Genomic DNA, 16,177 nt, shown 5'->3' with positions numbered 1-16,177 from the left:
ATAGTTGTTTAAGCTGTTTTATTCCTCCATCCTGTTGACAGAGGCAAAGTAGTTCCTTATTAGCGAGTGACAAATTGCTTCTCCAAACAAAATTTAGTCCTAGTAGACTGTGAAGTACACGCCACATGACACGTTTACATAACAAATATTATACAGATAGATACACACAAATGAACACACACACAGTGACTGTTAGTGGCTGTCACACCACTGCACCATGGGAGTGTGATCCTGTGACCCTGGTGACTGTTAGTGTCATCCTCACAACTTGACATTCTCAAGTGTGTGTTTGAGTGAGTGTGTATATGTGGGAGTGAGGTAAGGTTGTGTCTGTGCGTACAAAGATGTGTGTGTCAATACAGTATGTCTGCAGCTGTGTGTGTGTGTGTGTGTGTGTGTGTGTGTGTGTGTTTGTGTAAACCTCCCAGACAGTGACGGGGCCACGGCAGTCCTTCTGTCTCAGTCTCACCTTGTGACTGCTGAAGCTCCGTCCACCTTCAGCTAACATCACTGCAGTCAATTACCCATGAAAACGCATCAACAAAACAAAAGACAACTTTCTTTCTTTCTGACACTGAATATACTGTCAAAATGAAATACAGTTATCCATGTGAATACCCACCCTGCAGAGGACACAATGTCATGATATCTTACACATGGACAATTTCTGTATTTACCAATGAAGCAACTTGTCGAAACCAGTAAAATTACTTTAGAGGTGGGGTCTGTATGCGCAACATGGCATCATGACTTTGTGTAAACATAGACGCCACTTTCCTAAAGCCAAATGGCGTGTTATCTGTACGCATTTTGAGCTATCCACGTGTATGTCTACGCGGATGTAAACATACACACCACGTGGCGTCGCCATGTGCCATGTTATCGCGAGAACGTCACACGCATGTAAAAAAAAAAAAAAAAAAAGGTTGGGTTTAGGGAAAGAACATTGGGAAAGGCTTTAGTAACACTAAAAAATGACAAAAACACGACGGTGACCAACGTCACACGCTTAGGAAAACAATAAACGGTTGGGTTTAAGAAAAGAACATTGGGGAAGGCTTTATTAAAAAAAAAAACGGTTGTTAATTGCCACACGCGGGACGCGATCCCGGTTCTCCTGGGCAAAAGTCCTGTGTTTTAGGACATATACATGTATACGCAATATGTTTTACATTAGTGCAAAGACTCAGATCACTGCAGTGTAAAGATGCAAAACTTCACACATAACAAACTGTGTCAATACAGGATAAGTTATGCAGATGATTATGAAAAGAAAACACTGTTTTTTCTGAAATATTAAATTTAAAAAACGGGATGTAGTCAGACATTTCTATCAGCTGTCACCGAGTCAGACACTGAAACTCTAAACACAGATCAAAATAATCATAAAAGTATTGATCACAGAGCCTGGTGTCCATCATATTAAAATCCAGGGCAAAACATTAGTTTTGTTTCCACTTAGACAAAGCCACCATGACTGACTTAAATCCTCCGCATAAGCTCAGAGAATGGGCTCCAGTTTGGGGCAGACCCAATTTTGCATGGCTGACATTTAAAATGATCGATTCCTCTGGGACTGTGTGTGCCCGTTTCCTAAACATATTGCCTGTGCTGGAGAAGATGAGAGGATTGGACAACAGGTGGGAAGCCGGGCCCTGGTAGCCTTTGCTGATAATTAGGGATTTGTTTATGTAAATCTCAAACGACATACCCACATCTCACTCAGATACCACCATTGTTCCCATTCACCCTGCCCATCTCGGCTGAACCCCAGCTTACATTTTTTGCTCAGCAGCCCTGGGTGAGGACAACGGCTGAGTAGTCCAGCAGCTGGTGTGACCTCCTGTGCAAAGGCAGAGCCGAGATGTAAAGCGCAGGTTAGCCTGTGGGCTTTTTAAAACCTATTTTGCTGCCTGGTTTGTTGCTATGGACTGTCTGTTGCTGATAAGAGCCGGTCAAAGCTTTTCCATTTCCTACAATGTTCCTCAAAGCAGATACATGCCTGCTGTGCACTTATCAAACATACGCTCCACATATACAGATGCACACACAGATTCTAGGATCACAGATGCTGCAATCACAACAATAACCTGTCAAGATAAGTGTGTAAAAATAACTCCAATAATGTAAACACCTGTAAACACAATGAAACCCAATACAAATCCCTGCAGCAGCAAAGTGAGGCTGTTAACGTTCAAAGAGGTGCAGATTTAAATGTGTGGTGATTGCTGAAGCTGTAGTTTGTGATGTTGAATTGGATTGCATCACTGTATATTGTAAGTTGTTGCCGTTATTGTGTACTCACCCTGTATCTTTTCACTGTGGCAAGGGAGATGTGTTTTTCAACGGGTCTTTTCAAAGCCATTGCAGCATATGGGCACAGAGAAAAAAAGGTGCTTATCAGCAGAAGAAATGAATCAATTTGCCAGCATGAATAACCACTCGGTTTCCCAAAACAGCTCCAGCATTTTCAGCGGCAGCTGGCCCTTTGTAGTCTCGCTGTGTGCTGTTTCAAAACATTGCTCGACTCAGAGGGGGCAAGAGTCTGAATGCTGTGGATCGATAAATTCTTCAAGATCTTGACCTGGTCTAACAAGATATCTCCGAGTGTCCATCAGTACTGAAAACCATTAAATAAAGCGCCATTACGTTAAGCCATTAAGAGTTTTTTATTCCGTAATAAAATCTAAACTAATGTTGCTGTTTACCTCATGTTCATGTTCTCTAACCATTATGTTTATGGGATAATTGTTTGTTATTGGAGATATCATCACAGCGAATAATCCAGCTGCAGAAAATGATATGGTGATGAGAAACATGATGGCAATGATGATGGTGATAATGGTGAAAAAGACAAATGGATGAAAATTTGAAGATAAAAAAGAAGAAAATATATCTTTTGATGTGTTCTCTGTTCAGCAACACCTGGCTCGGAATGCACCTTGTGCATTAATGAGGTTTTGAGGAACTGCTGTAGGGCTTTAGTTTATTAATGTGGAGGAGGGAGCAACACAAAATGTTCCCAATTAAAATGAGGATAAATTACAGCAGCAGATCCCCTGGTGTGGGTCTACTTTTGTCTCTAGATCTGCCATACAGACAGGTCATTAAACAGGAAAGGCTGCTCCGGTCCCGCGGCAGCATCGCAGCCTCAACACATCACATCCCTGTCTGAAAGCACTGTGTACTGTACACCAGAGCCAGCAAGCTGTGCAGGGCGGAGGAGGCTCAGAGTGGTTGATGTGGTGGAGTTACTTAACATGCATAATTCACGTTGCAGTACGCTACATTGTGAAAACTTGTATCCCTGAAGGTTTTCTGGAGACGCCTTCACTTCATTTTCATTTTGACCAAGGGAGAAGAATTTTCCTAATTTACAGAGAAGTGAAGAATCTATTACATTAAATTAAATTGAAGTTGAAGAACATAAAACCCCAAATGATCGGATTTCTGAAGTTGGTAAGTTTCCTGGAGAGACCTACTTTATGTAATTTGGTATGAATTACAAGGACAATTAAAACACTGTTCCATGTGGTACACTTCTTCTTCCCATTCTTAATTGTTTCCAATAATTGCAAAAAAAAAAAACGAGTGCAGGCCATCTGAGCATGCAAAAATGTAAAATGGGTCTACAAGCAAGAATACCATTGAATATATGAGGATTAAAGTTTCCAATAATAAATAACGATTGAATTCTTACTTTCAGTATTTCCTTGGAATTTTAAATTTGCTATTCTATTAATTATTAATTAGTAGAAAATGACATAGTTCTTTCTAGAAATGAGGTTTAATGTGTGAGGTATTGGGATATGCAGAAGTTGATCATCTTAAAAAGCAAAGTTATTTGGAAGTAAATAAAGTAAATTTATTTATATAGAACCTTCCTAGATGTCACAAAGAGCTTCACAATAAAAGACAAAAGAAAGACATAAAACAGAGAGGCAATATAAAACTGACTTTGTTCAGCATGCCATTTAAAAATATATTATTAAACCAGTAATAATAATACTGACCTTTATTTGCATTGTGCTTCATAGAAGTTAAAAGGAGCAATATAAATCCCAAACATAATTTGGACGATACAAAGTAAAAATGTTTTGATCGATACAAAATGTCCCAAATGAATCAAATAAATCAAAAACTAGTGGAGTTTTAGTGGAGAGTTAAAGGAAGTCGTCACTGAGGTAGCGAGATTATGTAAAAACACGGAGGTGGATCCAGAGTTTAGCGACCCTGACAGCCAATGCACTTTATTTTTAAGTCCATATCTGGGGATGACTATTTTTATTTACCACCGGCAAGTATGATGTGATCTGACGTTGAAGTGATTTGATCGTCGTCACTCAGCCATCAGTTTTTCCAGCTCAAACATGCCCGATGTATTTTCATATAATGGACAACCAATTTGTGTTCCGCTGCTGTAATTGGCTTTGTGCATTACAAGAGCCTTTTGTGTCTTTTTCTGTCTCTTTTGTCACTCTGCGTGGTGCCACTCTTATCCCTTCATCTAATGGAGTACAAAGCTAAAGGAAGAGAGAGACCGCAAATCATCTGCTCTTATCTCCCCTGAGGCTCAACATTACAGCATAACACACACACACACACACACACACAGTTATATGTATCTATATATGTTGTATCTTAAGTCTAATCCCCCGCCCCCTCCTATTCAAATACTTAACAGCAAAGTTTCCAAAAAGTTCTTTTTTCCAGTCAGCCAGACACTCAGTGAGCTATAGGCTGTTTACCCCATTATCGTCCCTGACCGCTGACACCAAATCAAATGGAAAAGTACATACACATATAGCTGTAGCCGGGGGAGATGCTGCCCAGATATGAGATCCACATCGGGTCAGCAGCTTGGCTCTTCTAAATGGATAGGTTTTGTCTTGGTGGCCCACTCCTCTTCCCTGAGGGAATACAATGTCTGGTCTGGTCTGGTTTAGAGCAGCAGTACAGTCTGTAAAATACTTTAAAAGCTCCTAGTTGTAGTAATCTGTAGGGAGTAACTGGGTTTGTCTGGAGTGAGGGTGGGTAAGAGATGTGTTAGATGTGCAAAGGGATGTGTGTATTTATTCATTTCATTAATAAAGTTTTTTTTTAGTTTTTTTTTTTTACAGGAAACAAACTTCATAGAATTAGAGGTCATTTTGTACAATAATTTCCAGATGATAGACATACAGACTTTTTTGCTCAAATGTCTCCAAGACTCGATGATGAGACTAAGATGTTTCATTTTCATGAACAACTGAAATATTTACTTCAGTAACTGAAGTTACCGTTGCTAAGCCTGTCGACCTTTGCAGTTCCCAGTGATGGTGGCAATTTGACCGTCAAAATTCTTAGTTAATTTTGAAACAACAGATCCTTGATTTCAAACAAAGGTAGACAAAAGTCCTTTCTTATGGTGTATTCAGACCCAGGCGAAACACATTTTTCACACCGCAAATTCACTCCTTTGCATTGACTTTGTATGTAATTGAGCCGCCAAATTTCATCAGCTATAGCTAGCATTAGCTAAATGAGTGGGTTGAAATCTCCCTTTCCAGCTGACTTTTTACGGTTTCCAGCTGTCTCATTTTAAAACTGGAACCCTGTAAAAGTGGTTTTAAATATGCACATGATGACTAAAACGTCGAATTGAGTCCAAAGACTGAGACTTAAGCTGGATGTTCAGCATCCTCACCATTAGGCCTCTTTCACACTGGCTGTGTAGCATGAGCGTGTCAGCTGCGTGGCGTGTCCGTTTTCATTTCGGCTCCCATGTTAACAGGTTAGAGCTTGCACACTGCCTGCGTGACACGCACGTCTCAGGCGCGGCCCGAGCCGCGCCGAAAACGTGTGCATGCTAGGAATAGGACCGACGCCTATTTTTCACGCAGCACGCAAGCGGGTAAGCAATTTTGCCGTCAATACTGCCGACGTTGTCTTTGCTGTAATCAAATCAGTATATATTTATGTTTAACATGAAGTATACTACTGCTTGAGTGCAGTTTATCAATGGGAAACATACATGTGTACAGACAAGGCTAGCAGCAGCAGCAGCGCCACGTCAGACACGTTTCTGGTGCGCAAAGACAGAAAACGCCACGCTCACGCCATGCAGCCAGTGTGAAAGAGGCCTTAGTCCAAGTATTATAAGTACGGTAAGGTAAAACTTAAGACTAGACTCTTGTTTAATTATAGCACATCCCTGTTTGGCTGCTTATCCTTGTTTGTAGTTTATAACAGTGTATTTCTCTTTTATTGTTACAAAAGCTTCTTTTAAGTTGAGGTCTTACTATTGTGTTTGACGAACGTAACGCTCTTTGGTTACAAGTTCATTGGGGGTTGGTGAAGTGTAAACCTCAACAAAAAGCAGGACAGAGCTGCTAACGTTAACCTAAACCCTATTAGCTTCCAGCCAGCGTTTAGTTCCTTCCTTCCTCTTGTGTTTTTGGTCCATGAACACCACTTCATCATTTCGAGGAATTAAAAGATCGACAGACCTGCAACTGTGCTTAGTTACTGTTGCTAAGCTATGATTGCACAATTGCTCTTCTGGGAGAGGGGTTTAGCAAATGATCAATTGATAGACAGTAATACGTTATTACATCGTCAGTAAATATCCTGCAGCAAGCTTAGATTTCAGGTGTTGAAGGATTACTAATCTCAAGCAGAGCTCTGCTTATTAATTATCTCACCTGTCAGGAGTGAAACCAGCCTGGTGTTCTTTGGAACATGATCAGCTGTGATTTAGTGTGAGATAGTTGACTAAAAGATGCAACACAGGTAACCTTAGGGAAAATAGTTAGGGAAAGGACGGACAAACTTTACAGTTGTACCAGAATACAAAACCTGTCTGCATGTGTTCTCACGTGTGACGTTTGTGTGCAATTGACTGGCAAAGCTGTTGAGAAGTGAAACCTCTCCACGTGTGAGTGCTGTACAGGCGCCTGAAATGTGATAGAAGTAATTATGGCACTCAGCGGTGCATGTAGAAAACGTAGATAACACCGGCTCTCTGAGAGAACTCTTCAGCGGTGGCTTTGCCCGTCTGTCCTGCACAATTACAGGCTGAGGAGAAAGCCTGACACTTCTTCAGTGAACCACTTTAATGTATGTAACTACTTCTGGCTCTTCAGACATACGATGTACCTTGGTATTCATATTTCATTTACATAAAAAGATAATACATTTTAAAATGGGAAGAGAAATCAGTTTTTTTACATTTTACTGTCTGTAATGTTTTACTTTCAGTAACCTAATTACTTCTCAAACATTTATTAATCTGTAATTACTTATAATTTTGCACTCTCAGAGAGTTTGCATCCTTTTTTTAGATACATGGCATCATATTCATTTTCAGTAATGTGTACAATTAGGCAACTGCCATTGGGCTTTTAGCTGATGTTCTTTTCCAACAGTTGATTAGGCTTAAATTCTCAAAAGCACCCTGTACTTTAATTTGATGTTTTTTATGCTGGAATTTGGTCTAATGGCCACACGAGTCCCGATTCCTTTTATGTCTGCAGTAGACACCTAATATGCATTGCTTATTATATTGTATTCTGCATGCAGGATAAGTAAGTAACTATTGGTAAGTTGCAGAGAATGAAACAAGGCAAAGGCAGCAAAGTACGAACCCAATGAATAAGTCAGTAAGTCAGTTATGCATTATTATGGATCCCACGTAACTTCTAGGCAAGTCCCGCCCTACGAAGCAGGCCGATTGGTTGGGGTTAGGCATTGACCTTGAGTGGTTAAGGTTAGGATAGCCGATTGGTCAGGGGCTAGGACCTGAACAAATCGGGTTATGTTACCTTGCGTAAGCATGGACGCCTTGCCAATAGTAGCGTGTGAATGCTATTGAAGGACGGGTCTTTCCTTGAAGTTGCATGAGTTCCATAATAACGCTGTCAGTTACTCATCCACTATGTGTTATTTCTGCGAAGCCAGCTCCAGTGTGTGACTGCTTATTTAGCCTCGAAGCTGCAGGGAGTTTGCAGGAGTTCTGCAGGAGTAATGACAATTATTGAGACAGATGGTGTGTATGCAATGGCTGATGTTTCTACCAGTATATTCTACCACCTCGGAGCCAGAAACAGCCTGAGTGCCATAAAGTTTTGATCCCCAGATAACAAGTTTACTGAGCATCACATTATTGCAATATGCTAAGGCACAACCATACAGCGGAAATTAAAGATGATGATTCAAGTCACCAAAATGTACACCACAAGGATAATATATGCAGAGTTAAATTGTTTGGGTTTTTTGAATGTTTAATAAGATTCAGCTGTCCAGTGTGTCTCACTGTGTTTTACTTCTTGTTTCCTTTTTCTTCCATCCTCTCTTCAAATTCAAGTTCATTTTGTCATTTCAAACATTATAAATACTGCTGAACTACCATTTCTCTCTTCATTGTTAATTTCAGTAAATATGTGAGTAATACTCCAGTGATAAAACAATACCCAACAGCAACAACATTGTTATAACAATTAATCACATAAACTTAATAGATAAAACAAAGTGAACAGCAACATTACATTGAATTTATATAACTGAAACAAAGAAATTAAATGACACCATGACAAAGTGTCATGGTGCTTTCTTGTGGTTAAAAAAAAAAAGGTAAATATTTGTAATGGGCTGACAAACGAAATAAGTAACAGTTGTGTTTAACGTTGTTTTTGGTATCATAAAGTATAAAGATCAGTTTGTCCTCATGACTTAGAAAGTAAATTACTGCATCAAACAAACTGTAAAGATCTCCATACGAACACGATAGTACAAGAAAGACATGACATCATCATCACTGTCACCTGGTCTTTTCGGCTCAGAGGGCGGGCTCTTAATCTTGGCTGCATGTCAGGCTTCAGGATAATAAGTTGCACCCACACACGCCATTTGTTCTTGTCCTTTGTCTGAGTCCACAGCTGAAGGAGGAAGTGGGTAAGGCGTTATGGAATAATGGAGCTTTGGACGCTAAATGATGAATTATTACAGCGATTCCATAATGGAGATCTAATTGGGCTCAGGCGGCATGGCAGCGGCATTTCACATCAATCTTTTTTTTTTTCTGCCGCTTTTCTCAGGCTGTCCTTCCTGTCCTCCATCCACAGATTTTCCTTTCAGTCTTTCTGCACGTGTTTATCTCCCCGAGTTTTTTTTCTTCCATCATTCTGTCTTACCATCTCGGCCTCTTCCACTTTCTCAGTGTTGCATTAATTAGGAAGAGATACACAAGAGACAGATACTAGAAAGATACTATGTGCCTGTAATGACAGAATCTGTACTACGTACTTGAATAAGTGCACAATGACAATTCATACTGGCCACCTAAACAGTGTAATGTATACACACTCAGAGGTCAAAGGCTACAAAACGCAGTTACACAAACGCTTCTTAGCACTGCGACGAGTTTTTCCCCACTGTGTGTCAGTGAAGAGAAGAGCAACTCTCATAATGTAAACAAAAGCATCATGACATCGAATTAAAAATATTACATAGACATGCAGCAGATATTAAACTATATGGAGTGTTTGTGATTCAACTCAACTCGAGTCAACCCCCAGAAACCTGTCCATCTTTTGATTGACAGCTTTTAAACAGTTAAATGTCTTCACTCTTCTTACTCTGACGAAGTAAGACTAATTTTCTTAGAATTTGTAAAGTTCCTCAAGAGCAACAGAAGACATCATACCTCAACTGTTTTCACAGGCTTAGTAGGAAGTAAGTGAACTTCATAAATAAAATCAGTGGAGTGCCCCTTTAAAGTCTCCAATCAACAGCATACTTGAGACCAGGCGTACACACGGTACAAGCTGATAGCTGCGGGTGATATGATGACATTGAATATAAGCTAAGCGACAGGTAACATTGTTTTTAGGTTGTTTGTCAATTGCACTGATTGTATTATTATAATTTTTGTAGGCTGCACAGCGTTCTGCGCTTGCGACTCACAAAGATACATGACAGCTACAAGTGTATGCACTATACAGGATTGACCCTATTATACTTTATTGACAGGAATAGATAGGTCAAACAGCAAACAGCCACCCACAAATAGTCTATAAACAAAGCATCAGGCTGTCTTTGAGATTTCACATGAACAACAGTTAAAGTTACTCAGGCTACCAAAGAATACCATAATTCCTCCGTTCAATTAGGCCTAAGTGACGCACCCCAAGCTTCCATCCTTAACAGCCATGTATATCGGCTCTTCCAGTCTCTCCACTGCTGGCTGTTTCAATTTAACGGGAGAGAGGAGCAAGAGGGGTTAGGATGGTGACCGACCTCTGACGAGCTGTTACCACCACCATCTTCAGCCAGAGAGGACATTATTTCTTCAGCTTCTTCTTGCGTCGTCACCCCGGCAGGAGGTGTGCTAACAGGGCTTGCAGCAGGTGAATCGGTCGTGCTATTAACGTCATTGCTACACAATTTCTTAGTAAAACCAAAATCAATGATGATGTACGTGCGTCTTTATCAATCTGCCAAAAAGAACGTGTATGCATATTTCTGTCTTTATGCGTACACACAGTTTTAGTTGTGAATCTACACAGTTTTATGCATCTGGCCCTTAGACTCCTGTGTCTTGGCTGTCTTTACATAATTGACCACAGTGGAAATGTATAAAGTCTTCGACTTTATGGTGTTATACTGGATGTTTTGTAGTTGCTTATGATTTAATGTCCTCCCTCTCATAATGTCAAATAAACTAAACTAGAAAATAAACTAACGAGAAATAACAAGTCAACAAGTTTGTTCATAGTGCACCCAGCCACAATTAAAGTCTCAGAGGTCTAACAGCAACCAAGATAATAAACAAATGAAACCATCACACTAAAGGAAGAAAAAAGATTTTAACACATAGAGCCTAATCTGCATCAGAATTTAGTTCTTTTGAAGAATCTTGACAACACAGATGTTCACTGTAATTTCGGCAGATGTGGTGGCTTTGCTCCAGCGTGTGCCTGCCTCCCACAGAGCCCAGAGCAATTAAACAGAATTTTCTGCCGCTGCAGTTTTCTGTAAGTATACACCAGCTTTTTCTTTTTCATGGTGGTTAGCACCATTTATGTTAATTACTCACGTCTTCTTCGGTTAAGTTTCAAATGTCTGTCTTTAAAATACGTAAAACATAAGTGTTCAGTGTGCCAGTATATTTCTTCTGAGAAACAGCTACAAACAACATTTACAGCCCATACCTCGTGAGAAGATCACATATACAAAAATTGCAACATGTCATGTGCAGGGCTTAATTTGAGCCGGAACACGCCGGAACATGTTCCGGCACCTACGACGTTGGAAAAAAAAAAAAATAAATAAATTAATAAAAATAAGTTACAAAATAAACTACTGTTTGTGTAGTGTTCAATGTTGTTATCTGTCTTGTTAGTCTTTATTCCCTATTGGAGTTCCACAAAAGTCTTGTGTTTGCATTTTCAGTGCGTTTTGAGGTGAATTTTCAGGGTAAGACAGAGGAGGGAGAGGGACGGAGGGAGGGGAGGCACTTCAACAGCGCGGCGCTGCACTTCAAGTGACACAAGCGCTTGTGCTGGTTGAGATTGCTGTTATAGCCTCATTTCACTCAGGGGAGAAATGTCAAAAAGACAACAAAGTTTGCTTAACTTTTTCAAATACGCTGACCAGTCCCAAACAAGCAAAAATCGTTTCTGCCGATCAAGAATGTGGAGACCACAGTGGGTTTTTTGTTTTAATTGTCCGATGGATAATTGCTGTTTGTGAAAACGATCGTTGCAGTGTATTTTTAATTTTTTTTACATTTCGCACCGATGCAGTGCACATTCTCAAATAAAAATAAACATTGCCATGATGTACACACAGCGTTGTTTAGGCTTTTTTAGTCAGAGTCAGAGAAGCTACGTAGGCAGGTGTAATTTTTTTTTTGGTTCCGTTACCTCCAACCCCCGTTTTAAGTCGCCGGATCCACCCCCCCTCTGCGCTCCGGGACCTCCCACTTTACAAATTAAGCACTGGTCATGTGTATTATACATTATATTAACCTGGTGTTCAATCATGAGAAAAAAACAATAAGGTAAAAAAAAAAAAAATAACTCTGACTGACAAGCTCACTGCAGTCTTTTGTCATTAGCGGCTTCATTTCAAACATACGGTGGTGATGACACATGCTGAGACTTGATGTGACAGGGATGTCATGTTGGTTTGAGGAGCTCAGGCTGACTGAGTGTCACAGACACGTGTAAGAACAATTAAAGCTGCAAGCAGCAGCAACCAGGATCCAGTGTAGCAATTTCGTTCCGAAGAGAACAACCATCATCTTAAAGCCTTTTCTTGATTCATCATAAGAGTAATTCATAACAGCAGTCTCTCTGTTGGAAAGTTTCAGTCTTTCACCTTTGGTTGTGGTCAGAAGTGTGCTTTGCTGCACCTGTAACTACATCTTGGATGTGGTGAGAGTTTAGCAGTCAGGAGTATAGAAATGGAAAAATCATCATTCTATTTCTATGGTCTAAAGGGCCGTGCACACCAAGAACGATAACTATAACCATAACTATAACTATAACTATAACTATAATGATGTGAGCATCCACACTGCTGAGTAGGCATACCGGTTTCAAGGAATACTGCGGTTTGAAAAAGTTAAGGTTTTAAAACCACTAACATTTTCCGTCATACCTCTCCTATGAGCTGTTCAAAACATTGTATTCAAAGGGGGAAAAAAGTTTTTTACCCAGACATTTAAAAAAAAAAATTTAAAGCTGTAATTGCAATACCGCAATAACGTGAAACCGTGATATTTTTGCTGAAGGTTATCGTACCGTCAGAATCGTATACCGGACCATGCCTAATGCTGAGCGAAAACGTTCTGCAAACAGCAATGTCAAGCACGCACTGCACACTCCAGCTGATAATGATACATACAGCAGACGTTGCAACGTACGATTACAGGAATGTCTGTAGTTCCTACCAATTTGTGAATTTGCATACATTTTATGAACCAAAAAAGTCTGACCGGCCTCCCCCGGGGCACTGACACCACTGCCTTCTCCAGGAAACAGCGGACGAACACACAGAGCTCCATAGCGCCGGGGATGAGAGCAGGCAGGCAGGCGGTGTCAGACCTGTGCAGAGAATCGGAACAAATACACCAACAGTATGATAATCACATCTAAAACACTAGATTCACTCTCTGTGGTTTCTGTGACATGAGAAATACTTTTAAGGTACCGATGTTTAAAAATACACAGAGCTAAGGGATCGTAGCTCCACCGAAGGGAAAAGTCACGCCACCAACCACCTGTGTGAAACAAATCTCTCCGCAGTGTCCGTGCCGTCCGTTGTAAATTCATATGGATTCTGATTGGCTGTCAGTGTTTCTATCGTTCATCAAATCACTCTGAAAGTGATCCCAACGATATCGTCGTTATAGTTGTGGTGTGAACTCCACCATCCACCTGAGTTAGAACTTTTTTTTAAACTATAGATTTATAGTTATCGTTATAGTTATCGTGTGGACGGCCCTTTATTGTTGATACATGATCTTTAAGGTTTCATAATTGTGTGCATAGTTCCATTTTTTGTGTGTATAAAAAACTGTAATACAGCATTTTCTCCGGGAGATGTGACACTAGACACCCAGTTCGTAATACTCCATATATAAAGACTTCGCAATTCTTTCATTAGTGGACCATTAGCTCAATCACCATTGTGTTACCTTCTACGGTAATAGATAATGACTTAACAGACATAACAACATTTAAATAAAAATCTTCAACATTACAGCATTAAAGCTTTAAAGATTACAGCTTTAGCCTGTAGCTTTTCCTTAACAAAACATTACATTGTTTGCTAGTTAGCTAAAAAGTCAGCTTCTCTTCTCTGGTAGGCGCTACAGAACACTGTTCGCCAAAACAACCAGACAACAGTTTCTTCCCACAGGCTGTCACTATGATTAACAGTGTCAGAATCAATGCCTTTCACAGGCTCCACGGGTCATCAGGGGTGACTCGCGTCAAATGATGTTGCAATCTATTATCCATTTATGATTGGTGATCCGAAGCTTAAGTTCATCCATTTTGTTTGCTAAAGACCGTACATTTGATAGCCGATAAGGAGTTAGCTTTAGCCTAACGTAAGCCCTGCTCTCATCCCCCCACTTTGTTCACGGTCTCAACCCCGTCTGCGAGCACTTCTTGGCTAAGCCAGGTTGGTCGTCACGAAATCGACCGCATTTTTACTCAGTGTTGTCTCTGACAGAAATGACTGGATTTCATTTTAACACCACAACTGCAGGGATTTTTACATCAATGCTAATGTCAGCTCCAACATTTGCTGCACGTAGGGTGACCAGACGTCCCGGTTTGACCGGGACAGTCCCGATTTTCAGTTGCGTGTCCCGAGTCCCGACAAAAGCCTGTCGGGACGCTAAAATGTCCTGGTTTACACCAACCACTATGAAATTGTCCTGGTTGTCAGCGATTACATAGCCAACGTGGTCTTATTATAGCCCGATCATTAACTAAACCCATGTAGAAAGACTAATAAAAGTGTCCAGCGTATGATTTTAACAATGTGTGTGTGTGTGTGTGTGTGTGTGTGTGTGTGTGTGTGTGTGTGTGTCAGTCAATCGTAGCGGTCTGCGTCTGCATAATCTGTGCAGCCAGCGTTACAACGTTGTTGCAATGCCTCTTCTTATCTATCTCGTTTTAATCAGTCCCTCCAGGATTTGCAGCCTTTTTTTGAGATTGTTGCGGCCCAAAATGCCCAATTTTGCGGGAGCTGTCCTCAATTTCGGTCATTGTGTCATCTCATCTCCGGTTTTTCCTGCATCCACCGTGTGTGTTTGTGTGTGCGCGCGAGTCAGTCACAGGGGGAACTGAGCAGCAGCCCCGCCCACTGCTGCTCTCCCCACTTAAGTCTTTCCGTGTATGAACATGGAAGGGCAGGGAGGTGTGCTCTCCCTGCCTCATGCTTTCCACGTATGCACGTGGAAGTGCGGGGAGGCCCCAGATCAGAGCCATACCGCCAAATACAAATTGCAGATGAATTAATCTATTTTGAGAAAGTGGTCCTGACTGAAATGTACTTTGGCCATCACAATTGGGGTCTTGGCGGCCCGTGGGGCCAGTGATAAAAAATATTACTGTCTATCCCTGTATTCCTAATGAATTAAGCATTTTCTTCAATGCGGTAAGGCTGCAGAGGGCAGAATGCAAAAATGCCAGAATTTGAAGTAGAGTGAGACCTATTCCTGCAGGTCTCCCTCTCCATCGCACGGGCAATGTATGTGCAGAACAGTCAACAGGAACGCTCGTTTCCTGCACCCCCTCTCCCTATGTGACCTGCTGATCAGCGGTATGAGCTCTGTATGGGCACCAATCTGACATATGTAGCAATTGTAAGTCGCTTTGGATAAGCGTCAGCTAAACGACATGTAATGTAATGTAGCAGCGGTATGCTTTACATAAATAGCAGACCGTAGAATGCCGTGATTGACCAATCAGGATCAAGTATTCAACAAAGCTGTGTAATAAAAACTACTAATACTAGTTACTGAAGTGATGATTTATTTCACGTACAAAATTCAAAATTGCGGCAAAAAAATTTCACAAGGTAAAGCACACGTCCTCTTCCTGACAAATAAATTTCACATAGAATAACATATTACTACAGAGCCTCTAAAGATCTGTATATTACTTTGGATATGAAGAAAAATGTCTACAGTTCCACAGACATTCAAACTTCTTTGAATGCATCGACTGATTATACAGAAGTTTGGTGTGGACAAGTTCTTATGTCATTCAAGAAGAACCAATGAGGTTGTATCCTTTCTTGCTCCACATAAATAAAAAGAAAATAAATCCATGATCCCTGCCGAAAACATTTGATTCACTGATTACATAGCTCTCTGTTCGGTGGTATGGTGCAAGGTGTCTGCTGGGGGTATAATTACAGAGACAGATGAATATATGGGTGTAATTACCTCTAGAGAAGGTTCACCGCAACTGAGCTCCACAAAAGTGTGTGTGTGTGTGTGTGTGTGTGTGTGTGTGTGTGTAACTGAATTAAGGGGTTGTGGCAGAGGGGCTGTAACCTGCATGCATCAGTATAGGTGCAGACCTGGGTGGCTTTTTTACATATTGTACACTAATGGTTGTTTAATTAGATGAGGTGGATGAGCCTGACCTTTCATTTTTGTATGAGAGCTGTG

At 40.7% G+C, this 16,177-nt stretch overlaps 1 long non-coding RNA gene across 1 annotated transcript in view; it reads left to right on the top strand.

The window, feature by feature from the left end:
* Window positions 1-13,832: 13,832 nt before the first annotated feature.
* The window catches only part of LOC118496313, a 2,381-nt gene continuing 36 nt past the window's right edge, over window positions 13,833-16,177 (top strand). Inside the window, exons 1-2 of the long non-coding RNA XR_004898867.1 lie at window positions 13,833-13,891; window positions 14,454-14,458. This is a non-coding gene — a long non-coding RNA (uncharacterized LOC118496313). The remainder of the gene's footprint in view (window positions 13,892-14,453; window positions 14,459-16,177) is intronic.

This window comes from Sander lucioperca, chromosome 11, assembly GCF_008315115.2.
Source record: "Sander lucioperca isolate FBNREF2018 chromosome 11, SLUC_FBN_1.2, whole genome shotgun sequence".
Classification (NCBI taxonomy): domain Eukaryota; kingdom Metazoa; phylum Chordata; class Actinopteri; order Perciformes; family Percidae; genus Sander; species Sander lucioperca.
This window is presented reverse-complemented; position numbering and strand designations above follow the sequence as displayed.